Raw genomic sequence first — 20,145 nt, 5'->3', positions numbered from 1 at the left:
ATGCAACAGCTAGAAGAATTTAAAAGCAGATGACAGGATGGCAGCCTTTATGTGTCGGCTGGTTCATAGATGGTATTTGGTATCTGAGTATGTGGAAGTTGATGCTTTAATCTTTTATACATGTTGCCCAAGGGGAGAACACACAATTGTAACTTCAAATTTCACAAGTCCTACAAGTTCTCTGTACTACCTCTCCACAAACTTTTACAGGAACTGCTGTAGTTGGATCAACATTTAATGTGTTAGAGGCAATATTTGCTAAGCCATGCCAATATCATATGCTTCCACAAAAGCCAGTAATGGAACCTGTTGCTTAGCAACTAAAATTATGATGGATTCCATAAAAGTTACTTACAACTCAATTTTAGAACTTATAATGCCCCCCCACCCCAATACACAAACAGTGAGATATCTCATTTGGGTTGCTGGTTCACAATTATGTCTGTTTGTAGCATCCAATGGTCACGTGACTGACTTTTTCCCTCTGCTTTCCGGCTTTTACTTTCAGTTTCGCCCATTGGGTGAAATGGGTTCATTTAAAGACAATGCCATTCACTTAACAACCACTACAAAATGATGGTCCCAGCACACAGTGTCTCGACTTACGAGCGCAATGGCTTTCAACTGTCATTCTAGGATCAATTATAGACATAAGTTGAGGAATGTGTGCTTTAAAACCAACCCAAAGCAGTTACTTTTCTTGAAATAGAACATGGGAGGACATCACAGTAAGGGTGTAGAAGGAAGTGCACTAGAAGGATATAATAGCCTGCAGTCTGGGCTGAATACTTGCAAGCTGTTGGCCAAGTAGCTAGAGTCTGGATATAATTCTTCTTTATTTATTTTTATTTATTTATTTATTTATTTTGTCAAGAGATTATAAGTTAACAGGTATAAGTATAAACATAGTTATGAATACATGAAATGGATACACATAAGAAAAATAAAAAGAAACAATAGGGCAAGGACTGTGTGCATGTTGGTGCCCTTATGCACGCCCCCTTAAATTCATTTGATTTGGGTCGGGAAATAGAAGTAGTTTAAACAGTAAAATAGTCCTGAGTCTGAGATACTGTTCCACAACTCATCTGTTGTAACATGCAGTTTATTAACATCTACTCAGAGATGCCCAATCTTGACGCTGGTAGCTTTTAGTATTAAAGCTCCACATAAGGCACCTCAGAAGTAAAAGTTACTCTGCTATATAGACTGGATAATCTCAAGAAGCTTTTACTATGAGTGCAATCTACCCATACCATTGCTCGTATTGATAGTGAACCAGGCTGGATTTAATTAAAGGTTCAACTAAAGTAAAAAAAATAAAATATTTATTTATTTATTTATTTATTTGATTTGTCAATCGCTTACAAGATAATAGGTATAAGTATATACATAGTTATGAATACATGAAATGGGTACATATAAGAAAAATAAAAAAGAAACACTAGGACAGGGACGGTAGGCACGTTGATGCGCTTATGCACGCCCCCTACAAACCTCTTAGGAAAGGGGTGAGGTCAATAGTAGACAGTCTAAGGTTAAAGTTTTTGGGGTTTGGGGAACAAACCACAGAGTCAGGAAGAGTATTCCAGACATAATAAGTGTATTCTTCAAATTTACCAAGCCAGGTGCAAAAGGAAAAGAAACAGTACTGGTAATTAAAATGAGAATACATTTTCATTAGGACTCTGATCACAAAAATGAATATGGAATGAAATCTGCTACATTTGTCTTTGATATGTCCTTGTGTGAACAAGGAATGAAAAAAAAAGGAAAAGGAATAGAATAGGAAAACACTGATATTTAAAACTTTGATCCCTTAAGCATATGCAGAAGGAATTGCTGGAGGAATTAAAGGTCATTTTCAGATTGTTTTTATACATTTTGTCCAAGGGGGGGGGTCTACTGGTTCTGTCCACCTCTATAGAACCGGTAGCTCTGAAGAGCAGCAGACATAGAACCGGTTCTATGTCTGATGATGTTTTTGCCCACCTACCCACCTGGGCTCTTACCTGATCTTTATTTCCTGATTTTTCAACTTCAACTGCCGAAGGAGGCACAGCTGCAGTTAAAAAAAAACAAGAAAAGAGGGCTGTTTCAAAGGCTGCTTCTCGGCACGCAGCGTGCTAATGACGATTAACAGGCGTGCGGCTCACAGCGGGCAGGGAAGCTCGTAAATCCCGAACTGGTAGTTAACCCTGTCGTATCCCACCCCTGGGGACGCATATAACAGTAACCACAGATTTCACAAGTCCTGCAAATTCACTATTATACGACTTCTTTTTCCACAAATTTTTGCAAGAGCTATTGTAGTTGGATCAACATTTAATATGTTAGAGACAATATTTGCTAAATCAAGCCAAAGTCATACACTTCCACAAAAACCAATAATGTTTTGGAAAGTTTAGCTTCACCTCTAACCTGGCCGGACTAATGGGAATTAAAAGAGCAGAAAAATCCTTTAAAAAAGAACAATAAGGGGTGGGTTTTTTTGGTTATTTAATTGACTTTACTACATTGGTTTCAATATTGCCAAGTTCTTGTGCTTCTTAGAGGAGACTGTAGATTAAAGATTACAATAAAATAGTCACAGGTAAAAATGTAAGGTGTATGATGGCACCAACTTTAAGGCATTTAAACCTATGTTTAACAACAGTCATTTCCTGACCTGCATTTTGGTTTCCCTGCAGTTAGTTGGCCAACCAAGACCACAGTTCAGTGCATAGTTATATCGGAGATCTTTAAATGAAGGAAGAGGTTAAAAATATTTCTACATTAAAAAAAAAAAAACAGCAGATCCAAAATAAAATTGGAGTTTAAAAAATCAGACATGAAGCCAAATGGTTGCTTAGTAGAATAATAGAAAGATTGAGTTGAAAAATGTCAAAAAGAGGTAGTGTAGACTTTTTATTATACTTACAACAATATTTGTTTAGCACAAAAGGCAAGTAGAAACAGATGCAGATTTTAGAGTTACAGGAAGTTCTTGACTTACATCCACAATTGGAACTGGAATTTCCACCACTAAGTGATGCTAGTAAGTGTTAGTAAATGTTACCCAATTTTACAATCTTTTTGCTGATCATGTCTCACTTAATGACTACAACAGAGATCTTTAAATGAAGGAAGAAATAGATGTTCTAGTTCCACTGTCATTAATAAGCAAATCACCATGAAAGTTAAGCGAATCACACAGTAATTAAGTGGATTTAGCTTCCCTCTTATCAGAAGCCCTCAAGAAAATTGAAAATTGTGATCATATGACACTGAAACCATCTTCAATATATGTCAATCACTTGAATCATGATCACATAACCACAAGGATGTTGCATGGTTATAAGTCAGAGGTGGTATTCAGCCAGTTCTGACAGGTTCTGGAGAACCAGTAGTGGAAATTTTGAGTAGTTCAGATAACCGGTATATACCACCTGCAGCTGACCCTGCCCCCATCTATTTGCTGCCTCCCAAGTCCCAGCTCATCAGAGTCCCAGCTGGGTCTTCTTTTGTTGCCCTGCACAGGAGAACGGAGCTGGAAAGCAGGTTAGTGGGGTGGGGAGGGAATGGAGATTTTGCAGGATATCCTTCCCCTGGAGTAGGGTGGAGATAGGGATTTTACAGTATCCTTCCCCTGCCACACCCACCAAGCCATGCCACACCCACCAAGCCATGCCCACTGAACTGGTAGTAAAAAAATTTGAATACCACCACTGTTATAAGTGCATAATAAATCACTTCTTTCTGCACTGCAACTTTGAAGAGTCATTAAACAAAGAGTCATAATTCAAGAACTACCTATACCATACTCTTTCTAAAACTTAGACTTAGCTTAACTCACCATCCTCATGATATCTGATCAGCCCACAATGATTTCCACTCACTAACAACCATGATAATTTTTCTTTTACCTTCTCCTTAACGGTGTTTTCACCATTAGGGTATAGGTTAAAATATATTGCCATCTCTTCATCACTCAGCTTCCTTCTCAAATTTCCCAATTCCTTATCCAATCAGGACTGTATCTTTTAAATTTAAATCCAGTCCTCCAATATCATAACAGCTATCAACTTTGGTTGCAGATATATTGTGTGCTTCAGCAAAATCTTTTTACATCCTACTAATGATGTATTTATCTCTCATGAGTATACCAAAATGTTATTCTCCTTTTTATTCTTTAATAACATCTATATCTATAATCTATATCCTCTATGTCTATATATTATCTATCTAAAACTCTATATTTTTATATCCGTATGTCTACCTTAATAAAAATTCTAATCCTGTAAGCAACATGCAAAGAGCTAAAATTGACTTTTGGGATATCATTGAATTATTTATATAAATACTATAGACGGAAAATCACTGAAAATCTACTTCAGAACTGATAGTAATTAATCAGTGTTAGATGCTGGTAAAAGTAATTGGGTCAAATTTGAAATCAAGAGATAAATGAATATGCTACCATTGTTTGCAAGTTTAGGCAATCCATGCTATTTGCAGTGTCAAATAGCATGGATTGCCTAAAATTGCAAACAATGACACTGCTTGAAATAAGAAGATCTATAATATTAATTCTATGCTTGTCCATGATTTGCAAACAATTTTCAAACTGGAATTATTTCTTTGAGGCACAGTATATCTATAAGTCTATAAGAGGAAAAAGAGGTGAAATTATGCTTCTATTAATACTTTCCAAGCGGTTTCTTTTTCAATCTTAATATGAGAAATATAATGGAGCAATAGATAATACATAGCCCAAACTCTGTCTTGATGTCAAAGGAATCATATAGTAACTTTCTTATTATGCCCATAATTGAAACTGAAGTCAAAATGTATGCCTTGTAATAAAGCTGAAAATCAGATGTTAAAAGTCATCACTCTCATCACAATCAATGTAATCTATAGCTATAATTTAAATTGTAAAAAATGTTATTTTCCATTAAAATCTTAATATCCTATCAATCTACTTGGAGTAACTTAAAAATATTAGCATAGATATATCTCTGTATAAGTATTAGCTCTAAAGTAATTTTGATTTTACTCCCAAACTCAATGGGATTTTAAATTATATCTGATCAATTTATTTAATTTTATTTGTTATTATACTATAGGGTTTGTAATCCATTCCAGAGAAACCAACCCTGAGCAATTTTTATCATCACACATGAAAGAAGTCTGGTTGCTATAATTAATTCCAGGTATTTAAAAGTATTCAGACAACAACATTATCTGAGACTTATTCTAATAAACTGGATAACCTGAACTCATTCTTGTAGGATGATTGGGAGGTATTTGACAGAGTTAGAACCATATCATCTGCAAGCATATTTAAAATATATTTCTTGTCCAATTTTATGTCACAAATCTCATTATTGTATCAAAGTTTTTTTGCCAATGCTTCTATAGTTAGCTTGAATAATAGAGGTAATGCTAGATTTGTTAATATTCTTAAATCATAAAAGAACAAATGAGAATATTTGTAACTCAGGTGAACATGAGGGGTCCTTGGTGCTCTCTGAGCTTGCTTGTTTTCTTTCTATAGTCTATTGTTGTTGTTGTTAGTTGCGAAGTCATGTCTGACCCATCACGACCCCGTGGACAATGTTCCTCCAGGCCTTCCTGTCCTCTACTATCTTCTGGAGTCTATTTAAGCTCACGTCTACTACTTCAGTGACTCCATCCATTCACCTCATTCTCTGTCATCCCCTTCTTCTTCTTTTGCCCTCAACCGTTCCCAGCATTAGGCTCTTCTCCAGTGAGTCCTTCCTTCTCATTAGGTGGCCAAAGTATTTAAGTTTCATCTTCAGGATCTGGCCTTCTAAAGAGCAGTCAGAGTTGATCTCCCCTAGGACTGACCGGTTTGATCACCTTGCAGTCCAAGGGACTTGCAGAAGTCTTTTCCAGCACCATAGTTCAAAGGCCTCTATTCTTTGGCACTCAGCCTTTCTTATGGCCCAACTTTCACAGCCATACATTGCAACTGGGAAAACCATAGCCTTGACTATATACACTTTTGTTGGCAGGGTATATATGTTCTTAATGTCTATGTCTATTGATGGCTGATTTGTCAGAGTGCCAGACTTCTAGAAATTATCTGGCATTTTGGCTTGATCTAGGATGGTCACATTTTCCCAATTGAATCAATAGTTAAATCTGTCTATATGTTGTGAAATTAAAGAATTTCCATCATGTTTTCTGAGTGCTAGTTGATGTTCATGGATGTGTTCTGCCAGTCTTCTGCCTGTTTGTCCTACATAGTGGTTGTTGCAGTCCTGGTTTTTTTTTTTTCTGGGGTTGTTTGATCTTTTGGTCTGTTTATGATATTTTGAAGGACTGTTAGTTGCTTGTGTACTAGGCTGATTCCATGTAACTGTTGGTGGTTTCTGAGATATTCTGGATGAATGGCAGTGTAATTCTTTTTCGGGTTTGGGTTGGTTGTGCTACATTGGGTTGAGTGATCAGGGACTTTTTGATAAAGTTACATGGATATCCATTTTGTTGGAATATGTTGTGAAGATGCTCTATTTTCTTTTTCTGCTGTTCTGGGTTGCTGTTGTGTGTTTGGGTTCATCTAAATAAAGTCCTTACATAGTTGCTCTTGAGGGAGTTGATTTGTTGCTTTGGTAGTGGAGCACCTGGTTATTATGGATGGTTTTACTATAAACTTGCATTTCAGGTTTGCCATTGTGGTCTCTACTGATCAGGATATCCACAAAAGGTAGCAATTCATTGTTTTCTTCTTCTCTAGTAAATTATATTCCTTTAAAAATGTTTATTGATGGTTCCTTTTTTCTTATGGTGAAGGTGGCATCCTCCTATCTGATCCATATTTTTAGTTGTATTTGTAGAAGTGCTATGGCTTCTAGATGTAGCATGACAACTTCTGCTATAAGTCTTGAAAGTAGTGATTCCATAAGTTTCCCTATGGGATCACCACTTTCATAATAGAAACTTTTACTCACACCTTTTATCCAAGTTTTACTGTAGTTATTCATAAATGTCTTTCAAAATTGCATTTCAAAAGCCAGTACAAATTTAGATTTCTTTAGCACTTGTTTTAAAAATAGTAATTCCAGAGAATCAAATGTTTTAACTATTCCTAAGGAATATATTTGAAATAGTGAAAATGGTTAGTTTGCTGATTTGTATAATAAATAGTTTTCTAATGGAGTAAATGTATTTTATTTTGGAATTAAAGTGTATGGATCACTGGACAGTTTCCATTATTGTTCCTCACTTTGCCAAATTAAAGTAAGCAACTTATATCATTAAGAATATGCTCTGAAAACTCCTTGGGAGGAGCTGCCTTAATTCTTTTTTTGCCAACCAAACTATCTACATTTCGTTATTTCTTGCTCTATTGGAATGCACTGCCTTTCAGCTGGGAATCTGGACTACCTTCCACAACTTTCAGGAAAACTATAAAAGGTGCTCCCATTAAAAACATTTTTTAAAATAATTTATTCCTTAGTTGTTGTCTTAGGTAGTGGGAAAATATATATGTTTCAAATTAAAAGTGAATTTGTGATATTATTGAAGAGTTTGCCTCTCTGCAATCTAGCAATGGAATTTCCTTCCATAATGCAATTGTGCAATCCATTTAATAAGGTAAAAACCTACTTAAGCTGCAGGAACTCCAGAAGTACTTATTTTAGACTGACAGCTATTTGTAAGCGACATCTTCCAACGAGTCCATTGTCATGAACACGTTTCCAGGAAAGCTCCAAGATGATCCTTTGAAAAATTACTCACTCTTCTTCTTAAAAAGGAATGGAAATTAGGCAGGTGTCAGCATTTTACAGGAAACTGACAGGATTAATCTTCTTATGAAGCTCTGTTGGTATTGTTTAATGACTAAAAGTGCATGGGATTACAATTAAGGATATTTCCAGAAAGGCAATTAAAGACAATAGAAACTTTGGAAAGAAGAAAAATAGGAAGTTTGTGAAGTGTTGTAATTCCTTGAGATCTCTGGAGCCATTGTCCATATCTATTTCAATGGGGAAAAAAGGCTGCGCTCAAAATTTTCCTACTTAAATTAAGTGATGATTCTATTGTTGTTTTTTTTTAAAAAAAAAACTGCATTGATTTATTTCACTTAATTATTCTTAACTAGTATAAGATTGTATACATACATACACACACACACACATCTATACACACATACACACACACACACACACACACACACACACACACGGTATTCAGCTTTGTTTGGGTATTTACCCACGTCATTATAGTTGTGCTTTTAAAGTTGTAGCAACGTTTCGGCAGAATCTCATCTGCCATCATCAGGCTTCTGTATAGTGTTTGTCTGTGAGTCAGACTTTCACAGCTGTTTCTGTTTTAAATTTGGTGCGAGCCTACTGCTGTGTTAGAATGGTTTTTTCTTCATCCTGATTGGTTGGGAGTCTTGGTCTGTGTTTATTGGTCTTGGAGTTTGCTGTGTTCTGCTTGATTGGTGTTTCTAATATCTTCTGTCTGTTTTGTAGCATTTTTTGATTGGCTGGCAACATTGTGTTTCCTGTATTGGAGGCTTTTAGTGTGGTTTGGCTTCGGATAAAAGGACGGCTATCATTTATTTGGAAGCTAGGTTTCACCTGGGTGCCTGGTTGGGGTGTGTTAGAGCTGGAGGTATCAAGGGGGGGTCTGTTTGTGCCCAGGTGTTTGCTTGGCTTGTGGTGTGGAGATTTTTTTGTTTGTGAGTGCAGGCTTCCAGATAATTGACAGTCTGGTGGAGTCATCTCTTCTATTCATGCTTTCAGGTCTTTTTTCAATCTCTATGGCTTCTCTGATAATTCTGTAGCTGGGGTTTTCTATAGCGGCTAGGGTTTTGGTGCCATTGAAGTCGATGCTATGACCTGTGGCTTTCATGTGTTGGACTAGTTAGGAAGTGTGTTCCAGCTTTTTTACTGCATTTTTGTGTTCATCCAGGTAGGTACTTATTCTTCTATTGGTCTGTCCAATGTATGTGGCAGGGCATGATGCACAGGGGACTTCATATATGCCTTGGTTTTCCAGGTCAATTTTATCTTTGGGGTTTCTTAGGATTGCTGCTATTTTTCTGTCTGTTTTGAAGGCAGTCTTGATCAGATGCCTGTGTAGCATCTTACTGATTTAGTCTGTAGTACCTCTTATGTAGGGCAGGACAGCTGTTCCATAGGTCTGTTCATCTTCTGGGTCTCCATTATGTCTCAGTGTGTTTTTGTGGATCAGGCCTGTGATTTTGCTTTTGTGGAAGCCATTGGCTGTCAATACTTTAGTCAGGGTGCATAGTTCAGTCTTTATGTGTGTCTTGTCTGCCAGGTGTTTGGTTCTGGCAATTAATGTTTTGGCCACAGAGTTTATCTGTTCTGGGGGGTGGTGGGATTGGGCATTGAGGTAGCAGTTGGTGTGTGTTTTCTTCTTGTATATGGTGTGTCCAGTGTGCCATCTGTTTTTTTGTAGATTAGTACATCTAGGAATGGTAGTTATTTGTTTGTTTCTGTTTCCATGGTGAATTTGATTTTTGGGTGTGTGCTGTTTAGGTGTGTTAGGAATTTGTTCAGGTTTTCTTTTCCATGGGGCCAAATAACAAATGTGTCATTGATGTATCTTAGCCATAGTTTGGGTTTGTGGGTGGCATTGGCTAGGGCTCTGGATTCGAATTCTTCCATGAACAGGTTTGCAATGATGGGTGACAGTGGTGATCCCATAGGGGCTCCTTCAATTTGCTTGTATCTTTGTCCTTTGTATATGAAATATGTGTTGGTTAAGCAGTGTTCTGCTAGTTCCATGAGGTGTTTGGGTGGTTGGTATTTATTTTTGATGATTTCTAGGGTTTCTTTTATCTGGACTTGAGTGAACCAGGCAACCAGATGAAACCTAGCTTCCTAATAAATGATAGCTGTCCTTTTACCTGAAGCCAAACCGCACTAGAAGCCTCCAATACAGGAAACACAATGTTGCCAGCCAATCAAAAAATGCTACAAAACAGACAGAAGATATTAGAAACACCAATCAAGCAGAAAACAGCAAACTCCAGGACCAATAAACACAGACCAAGACTCCCAACCAATCAGGATGAAAAAAAAATCCTTTCTGGCACAGCAGTAGGCTAGCACCAAATTTAAAACAGAAACAGCTGTGAAAGTCTGACTCACAGACAAACACAATGCACAAGCCTGATGATGGCAGATGAGTTTCTGCTGAAACATCGCTACAACTTTAAAAGCACAACTATAATGATGTGGGAAAATACCTGAACAAAGCTGAATACCATACATATAGATACCCGCGAAAACTTAAGAAAGCAAATATATATGCTGGTCTTGGCATGTTCAGGTCTTTTCCCGTGTAAGATTGAGAGTATCTTGGCGACGTTTCAACAAGGTCCCACTTGCCATCTTCAGGCTGGTGCTTTCAGCTTCATACTTGTGTGAGCAAAGTGTGATCTGAGTTGCCGTCTCTCTATAAAAGATGCCACACACATCAAGAACTTATTTATGTCACTCCAGAACAGAAGAGATGGAACTGTGGTCTTAAGTTTCAGGTTTTCCTGAAACGGGTTCCATTTTAATATTAGAAAAAACAATGTCCTGAAATTATGTAGCATTTTAATGATGAAACCAACCAATTCCAGAAGCAAGAGAGATGCTTGTCTTTTATAGGAATGGGAAGAGTAGAGGATTAGGCAAACTGGTCTCTTACAATTCTAGATCAAAGTTGAAGATCTTGAAGTTAAGTGGATTGTAAAGATTTGTAAAGATCATCAATATCGTTTTGTTTTCATCAATATTGTTTCAGCAATATGATCTCAAGGTTTCCATCTTGTTCGATTCTCAGAAGCATTAGAGCAAGAAAAAACATGGACATACAATAAATATGGAGAAAATTGTGTAACTTCATCCATCTGCTCACTATTCCAGTTTCAGTGGTTTATTTTAAATGCAATACTTCTACCTATGGCTAATTGATTCAGAAACCTTCCAAATCCATGATTATCTTTAATTACAGATTGCAAATCCCTAACAAAATATTAATGCCTGGTCTAAGTTTCCCAGTCAACCTTAAACTATGATTGGTCAATTGGCATTCACAGAGACAGGAACATCTTTGGACTAACTAGCGTACTAATATTCAAAATACCTATGATAGTAGGGCTAACTTTATTATGAAAATGATTCAAATGTCTTTTAAATCTCACACAAGTACAAGTACAACACTTCTTTGTTATTCATAAAGACAAGCTCTCTTTTTTCCAGGCTGAGAAAAAGATGCAGGTGCTTTAAATGTCACATTAACTTTAATGGTGGGAATCAATATTTTGAATTATTTTTGAAGCATACACTATCTTGGTTGACACATTTCTTAGTTCACACAAAGTTAAGAAATTATTCCCGATTCTTCAGGTGATAAAAGTGTATTCAGTAGGTTTACCCAAGATACTCTAGAAAACAAATCACAATTTTTGTGATTGTCTATGGAGATTCTCAACCATGCAGGTCATGGTTATCCCAAAGGTGCTTTTTCAAGAGGCAACTGGACTTTCTGGTTTTTCTTTGAAGACGTTTCACTTCTCATCCAAGATACTTCTTCAGCTCTGAGCTGAAGAAGCTTCTGGATGAGAAGTGAAACAACTTCAAAGAAAAACCAGAAGGTCCAGTTGCCTCTTGAAAAAGCACCACTGAGACAATTTTTTGCTTCCCAACTTGTAGATCAATTGCCATAATATTTACATAATAAGATACAGTATGGGCTTATAAAATATTTGCTGTAGGATGTTTGCTCATTCACAGGCTATCACAGAAGTAAAAGGCTATTATGAAAGTAAAAAGTAGTACCAATTTTGCCAGAAAACTATTCATCTCTACTCTTCCTTTTTCCTCAGTATAATTTCCCACTGCCTGTTCTTAGCTTTCCCTTATCTTAGACAGGCAGTCTCACACTCTAGAATACTGGACACAAAGGATACTTGGAGATTTCAATCTGGTTATACAGAAATGCCAGCATGTTTCCTTTTTTTATCTGAAATATCTCCTTAAAATTCCACAGCCAATAAGGGAATACAGCTAAGATTATTGATGTCCAAGACATCTCTCATTGAGGGTTGTAGATCTATCCAGTGGTGGGATTCAAATAATTTAACAACCGGTTCTCTGCCCTAATGATTTCTTCCAAAAACCAGTTCAGCAAATTGCCTAGAAAGTTAACAATCAGTTCTCCCAAAGTGGTGCCAACTGGCTGAATCCCACCACTGGGTCTATCCTATCTGGATCTTATATCTATGGGATGCTGGGTTGTTCCTGAAGACTACAAAAGGCCTGTAAGAGCAGACACCTGGAAGTCATTTCCCTGAATTTATTCAAAGGGAGAAAAAAAACCACAACAGTTTCTTTAAATCAGGTATCATCATTAGCCATGGCAATACCACAGTGTCCTCTTTATTTTCCTTGTTTTGCTTATTAACAGGATTTATGATTTGGCTCAATCCCAAAGGACTCTGGACCGTGTACAACAATAAGAAAAAAGGGGAAAATCATAATAATATATATAGGTAAATCAGAATAATATCAAAATATCCCCAAATGGTCTCACACACACAAAAAAAAGAAAGTTCAGCTACCAATAAAACCTTAGAAATTGTACTCTTAGTGATTTGGGACCTAAAAAGAATGATTTGAAATAAAACAATTTCAATCTCTTCAAGGAATTGAAGTAGGGTGGAAACTGTACTATAATTTGAGGTGGGATGAGATATGGTGGGGACAATTAAAGAGAAGGGCAGTGGTCTTACCAATGCCCTAGAGGATTTCATGAATTTCTCTCTAGCAGAGTGTGTGCTTTGGGCTATTCTATGTGTAGTATTTTAATACTACTCATATAATTAATATTAAATATTACACGTAGAATAGCACATTCTGCTAGAGAGAAGTTCCCAGAGAATGGGCTTCAGCACAAGTCTGGAAGTTTGCAAGACAAACCTCTGGTCCCTGTGATCAACCCAGATTAGATCCTGCAATATTATCCTGGGACCAGAGGTGGTATTCAGCAGGTTCTGAACAGTTCTGGAGAACCTGTAGCTGAAATTTTGAGTAGTTCGGAGAACCAGCAAATATCACCTCTGACTGGTCCTGCCCCCATCTATTCGCTGCCTCCCGAGTCCCAGCTGATCAGCTGGCTCTTCTTTTGTTGCCCTGCACAGGAGAACGGAGCTGGAAAGCAGGTTAGTGGGGTGAGGAGAGAATGGAGATTGTGCAGTAACCTTCCCTTGCCATGCCCACCAAGCCATGCCCACCAAGCCATGCCACACCCACCAAGCCATGCCCACAGAACCAGTAGTAAAAAATGTTGAATCCCACCACTGCCTGGGACACGTATATTCGCCTTCATTTGTGAGGCCATTTCTTGCTTGATCAGTTCTTATAGGTACATTCAGTTCTGGGACGGCATTGCCTGGTGTCTCCTGAAGCTGCACCATTTAGGTTTCAAAGGTAATGACCAGAACTTTCTATTATCAGAAGCCAACTGGCAACTAATGTAATGACATTAATATAGCTTACTTCCGTGTTGACGGTCTCCTGTCAATAATCTTGTGTTGCATTTTATACTTGCACCTGCAATTTCTAGGTTGCAACTCCATGTAAAATGAATTGAAGAAATCCAACTGAATGGTGATGAATGCACAAATTATGTTGATGGCATTGAAAAGAACAACAGCTAAATGGAGGGGGGTGGGTCTTATGATGGCTGCCATTTTACATTGTTCCTGTTCTGACCCAGGCTTCGTCACACTTAATGAAACACAAACTTATTTTAAAAGCAAAACCTATTTTAACACAACGCTGGGAATTACTTTCATTCTCAGCCAAAACTAATTATAAACAATTCCCCCAGATAAGAACATACCTTTCAGTGCTGTAGAATGCTGCCAAAAAAAAAAACAAAAAAACCAGAAGTCCAATTAATTATAACATAAACCAACCCAAAGTCCCAGAAAAAACTGACCAGAATACACAGAGCTTCAAGGAGAATCTATTGAACTGCTTTGCTTCCTGCAAAGCTTTCAACATTGAGAGCTGACTTTTATCCCTTATGGGAGGGGCAATCACCTCCCAGCCTTACTCCTTACTTCAGCAGTTCTCACCTTACTCCTTCTGCTTCAGCACTTCTCACCTTCTAACAGCTCTGCACACACGGGCACTGGGAACAGGCTCCCCTGGGTCCTCTGCCTCGCTGCTGCCAGACTCCAAAGGCAGCACCCCACTCCCAGATGGCCCTAGCCCCATCCCTGCATCGAATGCAGGACCCTCGTCCAAGTCCTCTTCAGACTCCCTGACTGGTTCCCTTTCTTCACTGTCCGACTCTGCCGCTGTCTGCCGGCGAACCACAACAGTTTCACATTCTGCAGCTTTAACAGCATTCCATAATTCTACAAAGAAAATAATCAATACAACCTTTTTTTTTTTTAAGGAAAGGTTAAACGTGCAAATTCTGAGAAATTGTCCGAGCAGTTTCGGCTTGGCTCTGAACCGGTCAAGTTGCAAAAAGTCTGCGAAATATGTTTTGTTTTGTTTTCCTTCTCTAGGAATCTGGAGCAAAGAATAATGGCCAATTTTTAAGACACCCCCCCCCTTTGGTTGTTAAGCAAATCACAGTTTTTAATATGGTTTCCTCCCCTCCGTTGATCTTGCTTGTTGAATTCTCCCTGGCAATGATGCAAATGGAAATCACACAACACTGCAGACATTGTAAACCAATTGCCAATTTCCCTCATTTTGAACATGGGATGCTGTGTTGTTATAAGTGTGTGGATTAGCCATTAATTTTTCAGCACCATTTATAACTTCTAATGGTCGTTAAATGAATAGTTGTAAATTGAGGGCTATCTGTAATTTCACTCAGGCAAAATGAATTAATCTGATACACTTACTTCACATATATTTCAATACCTTAGAGATATAATTTAATAATAATCTCTGGGGATGCATGATGAATTAAGACTGGCAGTATTTTCAAATCCAACTTAACTATCTCAGGGACAATATAGTACTATAAATTACAACATCACAACTTGTTGGTGATAACAACTTAACATTCTCCTCCGACCTTCCAGCGATTTTGCATGGTGTCTACTCCAAAAAGCCAATCAATGATGATATTCTCAGTGTAACCAGCTGAGCCTGGAATTGCAGCATGTAGGTAGATTCTTTAAGACATCAGAAACAGTAAAAAAAATTGCTTTGATAGAGTAATAGATTGACTTTACTCCTTGGTTTTCTGAGCTAATTTAATTCATTGCCTTGATTTTCCTCTCTTGTCTATTCCCACTCTTACACAGTCCCCCCAAAGCCAGCCTGTGACCAGAAATGCTTTTCAGATCAAGATTCTAACCCACTTAACAAATAATTGTGATGCTTTGTTTATATGAGCTTCATGCCGTTCCATAAATTTTTTATCTTCCCCTTTTTATAAGTAAGTGCAGTTTATAAGAGCAGTTTATAAGTAAGACTGGATAACTGGAAAATATTTCAGCCTTTAAAATAAAATGCTAAATATGGGAGAGTTTCTTGGCAACAGTGAGTATATAGATTATACAGAGCTTTTTAAACCGCCTTCGTAATATCTTTAATAGGTCTAGCAGAGATGTGCAAATTAACCCCGATCTACTCTGAGTTGAAGAATTGAAAGTTGAAGGTAGCACAATTTAATTTTGCCTTTCCAGATTGATTTGGAAGTGGTAAGGTGTGATTTGGCTTGCTTGGAGTTTCAATTTGGAAAAATCTTCAGCCACAGAAGATAATGAGAAAACATAGAATACCTAAAGCTCTTTCTTTTCTTTTCTTTCTTTCTTTCTTTCTTTCTTTCTTTCTTTCTTTCTTTCTTTCTTTCTTTCTTTCTTTCTTTCTTTTCTTTCTTTCTTTCTTTCTTTCTTTCTTTCTTTCTTTCTTTCTTTCTTTCTTTCTTTCTCCTTTCTTTTCTTTTTTTCTTTCTTTCTTCCTTTCTTTCTCCTTTCTTTTCTTTTTCTTTTTTTCCTTTTCTCCTTTCTTTTCTTTCTTTTTCCTTCTTTCTTTCTCCTTTCTTTCTTTTTCTTCTCTTTCCTTCCTTCCTTCCTTTACATCAACATAGTAAAAATACTGAATCAGAGAAGTAGGTTCTAGCCCTACAAAGTTGTGTCCATATACAATGGCTTTAAGGATTTCATAGATTTCACCGAGATACTGTAGTTACCCTTTTTAAGACAGAAGTTGAAAAGGATGGCACAGCAGGGTTAGAGTTGCAATAGTGAAGTTACACTGAACTGGTGCAGGAACTATGCCATTACAACTTAAAATAATTTTCACTTTTTAAAGTACCATTTTCTTTAATTCTTCTGTTAGCCTCTGTGGGGAGACTGGCTTGTCATAGTTCAACACAAAGTTTTACCTCTTCTAGGAAGGCCACCAAAAAAATTATCACTGCCAGATCGTAGACAGTACAACTCCCTGGGTTTCTCCCTGCTTACCTCTCTGTCAAATAGCATTCTGAGCTGCCAGGCTTTAGACTTGGAACACACATACAGTATCCATTTTTAGGGATATCAAAGGATGTCCAAGTCCCAGATGTATATTCTGAGGATGTTCTGAACTCCATGTTAAAGATTAGGAAAGTTGACCTTTTAAGAGAAATATGACCTCCCAACCATATTGGAGATAGATGTTGGATGGGTTGATTATCCCAGCTATGCTACAAAGAACTCTCTGAATGGACTGACTACTGGAAACAGGCTGTAGCAAAAGTAAAAAAAAGAAAGAAAGAAAGAAAGCTGGCCACAGGAGAAGCAAAAAATTGCACTCTCAAAAATTGTCCTTAGATAATTGCAGTTAAGAGCTCAGTTTGGTTCTTATGGCACAGTTTGGCACAGAGAGTGAGTCAGTTATTGGGAGAAGAATGTGAAGAGAAAGATGGGGTTGAAGGTTAAAGTATATGATGAATATGCTGGATATCACTATGGATGCGGAACTGGATATCACTAGGATAATGAGGAGGAGGCTAGGGGTGACATGATAGCAGTCTCTCAATATTTGAGGAGCTATCACAGAGAGGAGGAAGTCCAGTGGGATTCAAATAATTTAACAACCAGTTTGCCCAGGTTCAGGTTGGTTGTTGTTGAGGTAATTCCCCATTAGGAGAATGAGCGCATACAGGGAGACGTAGTGAGAGTAATGTTTAAAAATACACACACAGCACACAGATACACTGTACAGTAAATGTAGGTTTTTACTTCCAATAAACGTTTAAGCACAGTCCAAGATAAGCAGTCCAAGTCATTCACAGGTAAGGCAGTCAGTGTTCAGTTCAGGGATAATCCAAATATCAAAGTCCAGTATCAAAGAAACAGTTCAGTAACAGACTTATATCAACGATCAGTAACAGTCATTAGGAGGAACGGCAACTCTCTCCAACAGAAGGAAACAGATACTCACGGAGACTCTCTTCTGAGACTAAACAACCCAGGTTTCTGGCTCCATCTTATGGCCATTTGAGAAACCACACCCAATTACAGTTTATCATTCTCTTAAAGATATAGTATTAAAATGTCAGATATAGTATTAAAATGTCTATCCTAGTTTATATATTTCCAACCCAAATAACTGTTAGGTGACTTATATTCCTAACAGTTGTTATGGGAAGAGTGGCCCAACCTGACTCTAGGCAAACTGGTTGTTAAATTACCCCCTTCCCCGCTATCAAAGTGGATCCTGGGCACTGTGCTGCAATGGAGAAATGAGCATTGGAGCAGCCAGCACCAGGGAAGGAGAAGGAGCAGGGAGAAGAAAGAGGGAAAGCAGCTTTCTCCTTTCCTCGCACCAACCGCTTCGTTGCCTGTTTCTTCATTGCAGTGCAGTGCAGTGCCCAGGATCCACCTTGATGGTGGTAGTGGGGTGGTCTAATTTAACAACCGGTTCACCTGAACCTGTGAGAACCAGCTGAATCCCACCACTGAGTCCACCTATTCTCCAAAACACTGAAGGACAGGACAAGAAGTAATGGATGGAAGCCTGTCAAAGAGAATCAACCTAGAATTAAGGAGAAATTACAGTTATTCAGTGCAACCTCTTGCTTCCAGAAGTTATCAGACCTCCATCACTGGAGGTTTTTAAGAAGATATTTGTCCAGAATGGTAGATGATATGCTGTTTGACTAATACTCAACCTTAAGTAAAAGATAAGGAGGGAGTAGAATGAGAGGGAGAGAGGGGTGGGGGGGATCTCTTATTATTATGTCAATGTGAAGATGTTCCTCGGAGCCCTAAGCCAACTGGCAGAGTCAGGTCTTTAAGCTCTTGCAGAAAGTCAGGGGGGTTGGAGCTGACTTTACCCCAGGGGTTAATATATTCCAAAGGACAGGTGCAATGGCATAGAAGGCTCATCTCCAGGAACCTTCCCACTAGAAAACTCTGACCAATGGAGCCCCTAGCATGTCTCCTCTGCCAACATGGTTGGTGTAGGTCTATCCCATTGGGATGAGATGGTCCTGCTAGTGGACGCATGCCCTGCAGGGCTTTAAACCCAACACCCTGAATTGAACCCAGAAACAAATTAGCAGCCAGGGCAGCTCACAGAGCAATGGAGTTACATGGACCACCCTTGAAGTCCCTGAAACTACCACATCACAATGCTGAAAACAGTTAAAACAGCAATGGCCTAATACAATAGAGAGATTAATATTTTTATTTACATATTTGGCAACTGATAATTCCAGAGGGACAGGTAAAAACCGAGATTTTCATTTGATACTATTCTTCTTTTGACTACTGCAAAGCCCTCTATGTGGACCCATCTATGAAACACGTCTAGAAGTTGTAGTTCATAAATAATATAGCAGCTAGGCCACTGATTCAAAATATAAGGATCATGTAATTCTAGTATCTGCCTAGATTGTCAATAGCATATTGAACAAATCAATTATATTGATAAGATGTTGCATTGATGTTTAAAGCAGGGCCACCTATCTGGCCTAAATGATTCCAGACAATTATTGACTGACAAAAACTTTTTATTTGAAGATGTTTCGCTTCTCATCCAAGAATCTTCTGCAGAGCTGAAGAGGCTTCTTGGATGAGAAGTGAAACATCTTCAAAAAACAAAAAAACAAAGTCCAGTTGCCTCCTGAAAAAGCACCTTTGGGACAATCATGATCTGGATGATTGAGAATCTCTATAGACAAATAATCACTATATCATCTAGTTTTTTTGCTGTTCAGATATGGTGACCCTAAAATATAAGTCTTAGACCTAACTATCTGAAGGAATGCCTCTCTCATTATAAATCTGATTCTTAATGCCTGCATGAGAGCCCCTTTGAAGCTGCCCATAGTAATACAGCCCCATCCTTCAGGACTTCTACATTTTTCATTAGCTATTACATGTACTTTCACATTTGATCTCAGCTTGTAAGGGCTGAAGCTGGTGAGATAGCAACCAGCACTGCTGAGATGATTGTGTAAATATGGAGCAGGTTCCTCTGTCTATTAATTTCATCTATCCCATTATAGAAGTCTAACACCTGCAGTATCTAATCTCTCTTTGAGAAATAGAGTTGGGTATTAGCTGTCTTCTACTGACATTCAGTCCTGGTCTAACAATCTATTCTCACAATGGGAGTCCGTTCTTACATTTGAAAAAAAAAAAAAAAAAGAAGTCACACATGTTGCTCTCCTTAGGCTTCAAGGAATATTTGCAGCAAACAAAAGTCAACTTTGCGGTTTGTAGGTATTCCTTTCTGAACCTGCTATTCCTTAATGCACAATGAGATTATCCTTTCTCTCTCCTGTCCCCACCCCTTTGCTGGTTTCCAGGATCAGGGAATGATTCGCCCAAACTAGCTTTGAAAGGTACACTGCTGGACAAATTCTGAACAAAACAGAATTTGAAGGAGCCTTGGAGGTCTTCTAGTCCAACCTTCTCAAGCAGGAGACCATACTCTATTTCAGACAAGCAGCTGTCCAGTCTCTTCTTAAAAGGCTTCAATGAACAAGAACAGTATTTTTCCCAAAAGCCATCACTCTGCAAAACAAATAATTCCCTCAACACTGTTCAACTATTTAAAAAGTGTACACTACTATTACTGTTAATCTTCTCACCACTCCTTATCACCCATCCCCTCCCAGTTGACTGTTTCCTAGTAT

At 38.0% G+C, this 20,145-nt stretch overlaps 1 protein-coding gene across 15 annotated transcripts in view; it reads right to left on the bottom strand.

The window, feature by feature from the left end:
• NAALADL2 (N-acetylated alpha-linked acidic dipeptidase like 2) overlaps positions 1–20,145 on the bottom strand; it is a 625,547-nt gene that overhangs the window by 568,273 nt on the left and 37,129 nt on the right. Inside the window, exon 2 of one of the 15 annotated variants that reach the window (XM_087965356.1) lies at positions 2,013–2,062. The exons of the other annotated variants lie outside the window; for them this stretch is intronic. The gene's annotated coding sequence lies outside the window, so the exon portion shown is untranslated. The remainder of the gene's footprint in view (positions 1–2,012; positions 2,063–20,145) is intronic. 15 annotated transcript variants of the gene reach the window in all.

The sequence above is a fragment of the Notechis scutatus genome, chromosome 4 (assembly GCF_049901735.1).
Source record: "Notechis scutatus isolate UNSWTSFEM ecotype Mainland chromosome 4, rNotScu1.2, whole genome shotgun sequence".
NCBI classification, from domain to species: Eukaryota; Metazoa; Chordata; class Lepidosauria; order Squamata; family Elapidae; genus Notechis; species Notechis scutatus.
Note: the sequence above shows the minus strand (reverse complement) of the source record. Positions and strands in the feature narration are given on the sequence as shown.